Here is a 6,277-nt window from a genome sequence, read left to right as displayed (position 1 = left end):
AATAAATAAAATTTAACAATACCTACTTAAAACTCAGAATAGGGAAATTATGTCCCCAAAAAAAGGTCATAGTCGTATACTTTTAAATTTTAAATAACGATAAACGCAAAAATTGTATAACGTTTAAATTTTGAATAACGATAAACTCAAAATTTGTATAACGTTTTGATTGTAAATAACGTAAAACAAAATTTATTTTTCAAATGCAAGCCCTGCTTACAACACAATTTCTCGGTTATAAATTTGTCTGATGGAAGTAGCCAAATTGCCGGTAATTGTTCCAGCTAGACCAATAGATCTTCTTAAATGTTTGGAATGTCAACATTTGGAGGAAAATGGTTGTGTTGAAACCCAGTCATTATATCACCATTCCTTTTTTTGATATCTGTAGTCCTGACCCAAGCTGTTGATGGACAATGTACAGCAACATTTTTTTTTGATTTTCACACACTAAATATCTACATAGCAATAAAATAATTAATACTCAGCGGTTGAAGTAATCAACAGAAGATAGAAATAACAAATGTGTAATGCGTTAAATGATATTCCAACAGTAATTTGCTTAACAATTTTGTTTTAAAATTAGCATGATGAAATAATTATATTCTTTTAGGATGGTTAAATAAATAATAATATTATAATACAATAACTAAATTAATATAATACAATAACTAATTAATAAATAATATTATAATTAAATAATTAACAAATAATACTATATCATTTATATTCCTTAAACTATTTATTTAAATGTATAATCTGTGTTTATAACATCTGTTCAGTCTTACTCACGTTTTATCATTCCTTGCACCATTTTTATAATATCTATAATGCAGGTTATCCATAATGACTATAGAATTTAACCTAACACCAGGTAAAACAATAAATGTTTCAGCTCGCTGACACTGGATATTTGCCAGTTGACCTGGTACAAAAATAATATAAAACTAATATCATTACAGAAGAGAGTTGTTCGTATCTGCTTTAATAAAACAGTTTAAATTGGTTGTACTATTGATAATTATAAAGAACTGGGTAAATTTCCTTTAGATTTCCTATATATAATTTACATTAAGTAAACGATTAACAATATAAGTAAACGTAAATCTATAAGATACAATCTAAATGTCAATAAGATATGTCCACAGACTATATGAAAACAGATAGCTCACTCGGCCGAAAACAATGAGAAAAAAAATAAAATCTTCTGATTGGGTGCGACCAAATCAGTGTAGCTACATGCATTTATCTAAAAATATTGTTCAGATGTTTTACAATATTATTGTATACTTGTTTGTACTTCCGTTTAATAATCATCTTAATCGTACTAGTATAAAACAATTTATTTACTTAGTAATTACTAATTAAACATATTATATCCAAGGAGCTAGTAATTAGTAAGATATTGACATATTGATACGTGTAACTGTAAAAGGCGATAGTTATCATTAGTTATAGTTAACAGCTTAACACAAGATTTTAACCATAGACATGTGCTTTATCTGTGCTTTTAACTTTACTTTACATCTAACAATTTTTTAGTTTAAAATGTTTAAATATTAACCCAGATTAAATTACATTATATACATAATTACTATTTAAAGTTACCTAGAGGCTATAATACATTAGTACTGTAAAAGTGTAAACTGCAAACATAATGATGGTATCATACATTCATACTTCATAATCATGAGGAGAATATTGATTTCAATATTTGGACATTTTCTAATTTTCTATGCTCTGTAAGAACAAAGATAACTAGTAAGTATATATTAAAACATAAAAATTACATATAATAATATATAAGCAATCTATATGATAAGTTTAATTGCATATTTTGTACATTCAAAATCTATGGACGCCAATGATTATAGGCAGGTATTCTAAATGATTACAAAGAACATTATTTTCTTCATCACTTAAATATGTTTTATTTACAATATAAAGACAAATATTATACGAATTATTTAAAAAATAATTAATGTTTAATTTATAATTTACTACAGGTATTCAAACATTAAAAAAACAAATGTAGTACCTACCATACAATTCAATAAGTGTATATTAAATTCTAATAAAAAAAAGGTATTTATTAAATTACAACACATCACAATTATTATAAAATGAATACAAGAACAAAATATTACTTCACAAATGCTGTAAAATTGCTAACTTTCTATTTTTAATTTTTTTTTCAGATACTAAATGTCTATTTAAAAATTTAATTGAAGAATAAATTCTGAAAAGCAAAAAAAAAATTAAGTAGGTAATCCTTATCAAAATTAGGGCACGGATGTTCAAAATCAATATTAATCATTCTCATTTTAAGTTTATCACCTACTCCTATTTCAACTGATACAATAAGACAATTATTTATAAATTCAGTTTCTAAATTATAAACGTAATTATAAAAATTTTCATGGGGCATATTTAAATTTCCAAAAGTAGATTTTTCAGCATTTTCATACGCTTTGAAACAACATAATAAAAATGAAGGATCTAATTTTTTTTGTGTTTTTGCATACTCTAAACATATTTCACATGAGTGTTTGCTTGGACATTTACTCATTATATATCCACAAACATAAATGAATGCATTTTGATCAGGAATTTCTAAATTTCTATAATCAACTTGTCAAGTAGAAAGAGGAAACATTTTATTAAATTTAAAAGGTGTTTTATCAGAAAATAGGGTATTAATGTCCAGGCCTGAATCAGTGGGTATTTGAGTTAAAATTGCATCCAAATCATTTACGCAATTTGCTTTTTCTGAATGATGAAAATAATTAAGTAAAAAAATTTTTTTAAATGCAAACAACAAAATTGATAAGGAGTTGGATTAGTGTTGTTCCCATTTTGTTGTCTAAGTGTACAAAAAAGATTTTCAAGACAATCCTGATTTAATCTGGCAGTATATAAAACATAATTTTCTTGTTGGTTTAATGTTCTTGTTGCTTTTAAGTCTTTCCAAAGTAACAACAAGCCAGTTATGGAGACTAACCAACCATTAATGAATTTCATCCGGTTAGTAACATTAGTTTGTTCTTTTTTGGTATTATAATTAAATTTGTAAAAAAAGTCATACATATTATATTTTAAATTATCTTCTTGTTATTTTGTTTGTTTAAAGGGTCTATTGAAATTTTTTGATGTCGGCCTTCTTGAAGAGTTAAAGATATCAAATAGTTTGTCCATATTTTCGATAAAATCTATTGTTGCCTTTGCAGAAGAGTCCAATTTGTTATCAACAAGGTAAGTCTCCGGCTACTACACTTTGACTTAACACTTGTGCTGCCAAAAATACTTTCATTTTCTCAAATGGTCCAGGGAAAATATGAGAATGTGTTAATTTTGGGGCTGCTCTTAAATTACATTTACTGTCTTGTTCGAAAAATGATATCAAGTGTTTTTTTTCAATCAAGTTATTATCAAATTTAAAATTGTGTTGAAAAAACATATTTCTTGTAGATTTTAACAAATGGGGAGGGTCAAATATACATATTATTTTATTTTCAGAAACTTTAAAAAAAGCCGGGCTGGTGTAACATTAACATTTTTACTAAAATTAACAAAGTTAGAACCCATATCTGTAATAAATACTTTTACATTTAATCCTATATCAAAAAGTTTGTGAATGGTTTCAAAATTTATATCCTGCAATTCATATCCGGTACAACTACCTGATACTAAAAAGTATGCAATTGGTTGTTTCCAGTTTACATTTATTCCTCTAACCATCAGAACAAATGCATACTTGGCAGGATTATATGTCTTGTCTTATTTGTTTGATGGAACCCAATAATTTCATCTTTGTTTAATATGTAATAGAGATTAGATTTTAAGGCCATTTCATTTGCACAGAGGACACATTCTTTAGCTTCTTCAGTAAAATATTTAATTTTATACTTAATAATATTAAAAAGAAAGTCATTCAAGCCTTTTTTTATTTCAAATTTATGAGTTAGACGTTTTAAAATAGAAATTGATGGTAGTGAAAGAGTATTTAATAAAAGTTTATAAACTCTAGGTCCTAAAAAGTAAATATTTAATGCTAATTGTTTAATTTCATTATTATATCGATAGCCATCTTTTTGTTTTTGTTTTAAATTAATTTAAGACTTGACAATAGTAAATAACTCAGGTGATAGATATTTTTCACTTAATTTAAAAAAATGTTCAACTGTATCGTAGTTAGATAATTGTTGACTAAGACTTACTATGTTTTTTTTTAAATTTTTTATTTATTTTTTTCCAGATAGAATCTCCATAGCCAGTTTTTGTTTCCTTGGTGAATTGGCCGATATGTATCCAGGAGTTTAACATGAAGAATCANACATGAAGAATCAGTTGTTGTGGTTGAGCTGCAGGATTCATTTGAAACATCAGAAGTATTCATAGACCCAACTAAATGACTTGATAATCCTTCAGTGCCTTGAATTGAACTAAAACAACTACTTTGATTTTTTGAATTATCATCAAAATATTGTAGATCTACTTGTGTCGTCGATTGTAATTTAGCCAATTTTGATCTTATATTGAAATATTGAAATATTATTTCATCTAAAAATTGTGATTAAAAAATTTAATTAAATCAAGAATTAGTTTATTGAGATCAAATTTTGATTTTGAAATTATTAAAATATTTTTAAACATGTTTCAATTATTTTATTATTTACTTACCATTAAATATTGTTGGGATAGCATTAAAAACTAGTCGGTTTTTGGTTGTAGAGTTCAAAAACATTGAATCTTCAAAGTGATTGCCACATACTTTATAACTATTTTTTTTTCGATAGTTCTGCAGACAGATTTTCTGTGCCACAATTTTTGATCCATAATGGTAGACGATCATCTTTTGGATATTGAAAAAAACTTATATTTCTAGCACTTGCTTTACTTTTGCAAAATTGTACAGAACAACGCATTCCAGTTTTTTTACTGTCCATTTTTAAATTGTTTAGCAATATTAAATAGTATGTCGAAAAAAAATTGTAAGACGTTCACACTTGGTCAGTGATAGCAACTAGAGGACAAGTTAACCTAAGGGATGTAAAAGGTCAGGATTACCTGAACATAAAGAATACAAGTCTAGAGAGAGTAGTTAATACGAATTTCAATGTTGGGGCCAGGTAAGAATCGGGACATATTTTTTACGTGTACCAAACGATATTTTATGCCTGTATTATGGTCACACTGATTTCGTCGAGGTGATAATATTCATAGTTTTTGTTTACATCCGGAGTGATCTATCTGTTTTCATATAGTCTGTGATATGTCTAAGAAAATATATCATTGCCAAATTTTTGTTCAGTATGCTTGTACTTGCATTTATATTATTTTATAAAATTCATATTAATAGAGGTATCCCACACAACTAACAACATAATATTCTATAATTCATATAAAATACCATCGTTATCCTCTTCAAACTCAACATGTTCTTCCTCTTCATCAATCACACCTGAATCAATAAAAAAAACAATTTTCAATTCATATTATTCAATTAAAACAAAATGATGAATAATACTTGAAAAATAATCATGGTCGAGTAGTGCATTGACAGGCATGTTTCCTGAAGTAAGGTTCTGTAGGTGAACTTTCAACCTTAAAGCTCAATTTAAAGTTTATTGATAAGATGATGTTGATTAAGGAAGAACTTTCAACTTAAAAGCTCAAAAGCTCAATTTAAAGTTTATTGATAAGATATTGATTAAGGAAACGAATACATAAATAATCTATTTTAACACAGGCTGTCACACAAACTGATATTAAATTATTAATTAGAATATTTCATTTTGTTTAAGTTGGTATGAGATAATAATTGATATGCTCGTTTTTCTTTTTCTTATCATTTTTAAGAGAACGGCTTTGGCCCTGTTCGGATATATACGATATGTGATAACAGTCTTGCGCGGAAATATACTGTGGTGTCAACCGGTGCTGCCAAAAGCGACGGTGGTCGGAACGTGACACGGGCACCGGCAGAACACTACGTTTTCTTCTGGATCAGAAGGTTTAAAAGAATGAAAATAAGCAAAACGTTCGATGGTCGTTTAAATAATTTATTGACAAAAAATCAAGTATAACTTAAGGTGATCGGTTTGCTCGGGTCGTCGGTCGTAAGAGCCGAGACGTGGGGCTGCTCGAGTCGATTCGAGAGCGTAAAAGTGAGTGAGTTGTACGGAAAAGCGTGAGCGGCTTCGAGCCCGTAACGGCGAAAAAGTCACGAATGGATCTTCGCAGGAAAAAACTCCGGATCCATGACGTCATTAGTTAG

General features: G+C 27.6%; 1 pseudogene; it reads right to left on the bottom strand.

Annotated features, from left to right (window-relative positions):
* Positions 1-2,430: 2,430 nt before the first annotated feature.
* LOC111029463 lies at positions 2,431-4,946 on the bottom strand (annotated as a pseudogene).
* Positions 4,947-6,277: the final 1,331 nt, after the last annotated feature.

The sequence above is a fragment of the Myzus persicae genome, unplaced genomic scaffold (genome assembly GCF_001856785.1).
Source record: "Myzus persicae strain clone G006 unplaced genomic scaffold, MPER_G0061.0, whole genome shotgun sequence".
NCBI classification, from domain to species: domain Eukaryota; kingdom Metazoa; phylum Arthropoda; class Insecta; order Hemiptera; family Aphididae; genus Myzus; species Myzus persicae.
This window is presented reverse-complemented; position numbering and strand designations above follow the sequence as displayed.